The sequence below is a fragment of the Carassius gibelio genome, chromosome B16 (assembly GCF_023724105.1).
Source record: "Carassius gibelio isolate Cgi1373 ecotype wild population from Czech Republic chromosome B16, carGib1.2-hapl.c, whole genome shotgun sequence".
In the NCBI taxonomy this organism is placed as follows: Eukaryota; Metazoa; Chordata; class Actinopteri; order Cypriniformes; family Cyprinidae; genus Carassius; species Carassius gibelio.
In genome coordinates this window covers 1328675-1332906 of record NC_068411.1, presented here as the reverse complement: position 1 = coordinate 1332906, position 4232 = coordinate 1328675, and the positions used below count along the sequence as shown (strand labels likewise).

The following is a 4232-nucleotide window of genomic DNA, read 5'->3' as shown; positions in this document are numbered from 1 at the left end:
CAAAGGCGTCAAAAACCGAAGCATGGTCAAGCGCCCCTAGCGTCACTTTTATGACGCCAAATGTGCCTCTCGGCGTCGACTATCGAAGCACTACGACCTTCATTGCTTTCAGTGGGAAACTTTTGGCGTCAGAATTCGACACGAGGACATGAGATGTTTATCGCTATGAAATCACGTTCAAGAAGTCTCATTCAGCACACATCGCGCGATACTTGCTATCAGTTCCACAGTTTGGGTGAGTAGTCGTATATACGCTCTTTTAATGCCTTTTATCAAATGTATTCTGTCTTCTTTATTAATCAGATTAGTGCCATATGTTTAATCGCTGTATTATATCGGTCATCCGCGGCTGTCTTTGAGTTTCATTGCGTTTAAATAAATGAACACAGCTGCTAATTAGTGTGATTAAACTCTATCTGTCACGTGACGTGCCATAGACCTTCGATCCGTTTTATATTATTATTAATTTCAGGATCAATGATGTAAGTTGTATTTGTAGTAAAATCATGGTAATCACGACACAATAGTAATAAATGAAATGTGAAGTTAAAACACAGTAAATGGGACATTAGTAACTGTAACTGTAGTTTTACTATGATATATTAATAATCAATACAACAATACAATAATCACCAAACCAGCTATGTTTGTATCACTGTAATGTTAGTGTTTTTATGTGCTTTTATATGACAGATATCACAGTAATCATGTGTTCTGTACCATGCTTTTAATACCTTTTAATGTGAATCCAAAAAAAAAAAAAAATCAAATTAAAAATAAATAATAAAACATGTATTTTTCCATCTTGCAGTTCATTCATATCAGTTTATATATATATATATATATATATATATATATATATATATATATATATATATATATATATATAAATATTTTGCTCACAGATCATTATTAACATTCTGTATATAATTCAATTTTATTTTCTCTCCCCTTTTTTATTATTTTTATTTTTAGCTGAAAAGACGTAAAGGCAGTCAGCCCAGTGGTGTTTCTGGAGAGGGATTCCTTCAGAAATGGAGAAGACAGAAAGCTGCGGAGGCAGATATTTGCAGCAGTAAGTCTGTGATAGTTTGTCTCTTTTATCAAAAATTCCTGCTGTTATAATTTGTACAGCATTTGTTGTTTCTTAAACTGTTGCACTGTCCAAATACCCACACTTGCCATCTTTTCACTTGACCACTTGATTACTTATTTGAAGTCTTTCCTGTATTTGGCCTAGTGTTCGAGTGAGCATGATGACCACGAGTGTGTGTCGATCTTTTCATGACCTGATGACTGTGTTTCCCAATCCTGATCCTGGAGAACCCCAGCACTGCACGGTTTTGGTGTCTCTCTTATCTGCCTTGGAGTCTTCACTGATGAGCTGATGAGTTGAATCAGGTGTGTTTGATCAGGGAGACATCTCAAATGTGCAGTGTTGGGGTTCTCCAGGACCAGGATTGGGAGCCACTGCCTTATGGGACACTTATGTGTTTAAAGAGATTTTTAATATCTAATTATCAATATTTCACATACTGTACATTGGACAGCTTTCCATGACCTCTTGTGAGATCTCGGCAAAAAGTCTGACGATTTATTCCAAAACATGATGCATGATGGGATACACTAAGCTTTGTATAGCGCTCCAGAGCAGTATTGGAGAGGTTTAGTGTGTGTTAAGGACGCTGTGCTTTGGCATTATTAAGACCGGGGACAGTCTTGTGCACACACTGTCACGTACACACACTCTCAAGTGGCCAAGACTGCAAGTGTGGGTATCTGGACAGGGTCAAAGTCTTAAAAATGATCCCTAAACACATCACAGTCTTAATAATCCAGTTTAACACTTGTATGATATTGTACAAGCCCCAGGACTGTCTCATCTGACACTATCAAAGAATTCATATGACTATAGCTTGTTATTAATTACTTGCTTTCAATAATGGATTCATTTAACATTTAATTATACAGCATCTTTACAGAGGTGTAATGTACAAGCTGCACGTAATTAATAATATGTCCTTCCTTCTGTCTTACAGGATTTTTTCCAGATAATGCTGTTCTTCTTTTTCAGGTCTAAAATATCGAGCTCAACAGCTATTTTAAGAGCCAACCCTCACAAACCTTCCTAAAACCTAAAAGAGCTATTACTGAGTCTCAGCGAATCTTGCCATGATCAGCTCTTCCCAGGTACATTTGTTTACTCCAAAAATGCTCTGGTCTGAATCTTACTTTAAATTAACTTAATTATGTTTAATGAGCAATATTAATTGCACAGAGAGTAAGTAGAGATTATCTTGTTTCACAGAAGAGAAGGAAGACCAAGGATATGATTTGCTCAGGATGAGGAATGAAGACGGCCATCTTGTGCTCAAACAAACAGAAGTCCTCTGGTATGTGTGTGTTGAAGCAATGCTGTGTTATACAACATTTTATGATGATCTCTCACAGAACTGGTCATGTCAGCCTTGATTTCGTTTTATACTATTACAATTACAGCATGTTAGCAAAGTGTGACTGGACATTTTTAATATTATGTTTTTAAAAACACACCACCTGTTTTATTAGCAGACAAGTGTCATGAAATTGGTTTAGTTGATATAAACACCAATTGACATTATTTCATTGTTTTGTAAATGTTATGTTATTAATTGTGAATTGATAGTTGATTGGTTTGAAGCCAGGCCTTACACTGCACAGACTAAAACACATTTGTGAGAGAAGTCAGGAACTTTGGAGAAAGATTCTAGAGGAAAAAAACACATTTACTGCAACAACAGATGAATTCTAGAGTCTCTGAGAACTACACATGCTAATGTCTCATGAGCAAGACCTTTGCTTCTGTAACTTTTTCTTAATTCTTGCAGAATGACATATTTATTGCAGTATTTTTATTTGTACAGATGATCTCATCAGCCAAATGAGGGGTTTTGACCAAGTGATGCTCTTGAAAGGAGTGAAAGAAGAGGATGTGGTAAATTGTCTTCAGAGAAAAGCTTCTCAAAAGATCTTAAAACAGCTTGAAGAATGGTAAGTGTACAGTACTACAAGGGTCATAGTTACTCACCCTGCTAAAACCACACAGAACATAAGCTGCGCTCTCTGTCCATTAAACAACTTCTTCTGCATTGTTTGTTTCACTTTGACCAGGTCTGGGATCTTAGGACTGAGAGATCATCTGGCTGAGAACAAGCTACACCTCATCAGTGCTGGACATCAACCACAAACTGTTTCCAGACACGAGAGAAGAAGATCACGATGGGGAGATGAAACCAGTTTAGATGTGATGATGGGAATCATTATTTTCTGAAACAGTATCACATGTCTAATATGTATCACATGATCTGTATCACAGTTGACTGGATGGGACTGTGTGACTTTTAAGGACATTTCATCACTCATCTGTGTGAACTGATTTATATATGAGGTTAATGTATCTTTGATGATAATTATTTTCATTGAATCTTATTTGTCTTGATGCTACTTTATCAAGTTTATAGTCTATGCTTCAATAAAATGAAAATGGTGAATATTGTGTTCTGAAGATTCTTGGTAAATACATCATTTTACTAGGTAGGCTCATATGTGTTTATTTTAGACTTGGAAAAACGACATATTAATTATTGGGATTATTTTTTTATTTAAGACATGAACATTTTTGATCGGATTAATAACATCTGGGACATCAGTACACCAGAAAGTAATTTTTTTATATTTTAGTAACAAATATGCACATTTTTTGTGAAATACAGGGAGTTACAAGATTAATTATTCTGCATTACAAGATGGTGCCATGGGCTTTATTGTTACAAGCACTTGACGGATAACTGAGAATGTAGCAGGAATGATCAACGTGGATCTTGTACTGCATTAAAACCAAGAGCACGCACATTACTGATGTCCAGCACATGAGGAGCAAGATACGGGGGTGAGGAGGACATTTTTACACTGATTTCGGCTAATTAGTTATATATAATGCTAATATATATATATATATATATATATATATATATATATATATATATATATATATATATATAAATCAATATTCTTAGCACTGCATGAATTTGTCCTTGTGTAATAGTGAAGTATCACAATGTGTATACATTGTCCTTGATTACTGCTTTACAGTGGGGAATAGATAATGGCAAGTTGTTGCAGGTTCATCCATTATATTTCTTGCCATTTACTTCAAAAATCAAAGAAATAATCTATTATTTTCATTATTAAAT

The 4232-nt window shown here is 35.1% G+C and overlaps 1 long non-coding RNA gene across 3 annotated transcripts; it reads left to right on the top strand.

Moving 5' to 3' along the window:
- The first annotated feature begins 944 nt into the window (after positions 1-944).
- Positions 945-3928, top strand: LOC127974697 (uncharacterized). 3 transcript variants are annotated; one of them, XR_008157343.1, is made up of 5 exons: positions 945-1075; positions 2040-2190; positions 2309-2393; positions 2904-3030; positions 3151-3928. It is a non-coding gene; the product is annotated as an uncharacterized LOC127974697 (long non-coding RNA). The 3 variants fall into 3 exon arrangements; XR_008157344.1 differs by having other exon boundaries at positions 946-1075; positions 2075-2190; XR_008157342.1 differs by lacking the exon at positions 945-1075 and having other exon boundaries at positions 1367-2190.
- The last annotated feature ends 304 nt before the right edge of the window (positions 3929-4232 follow it).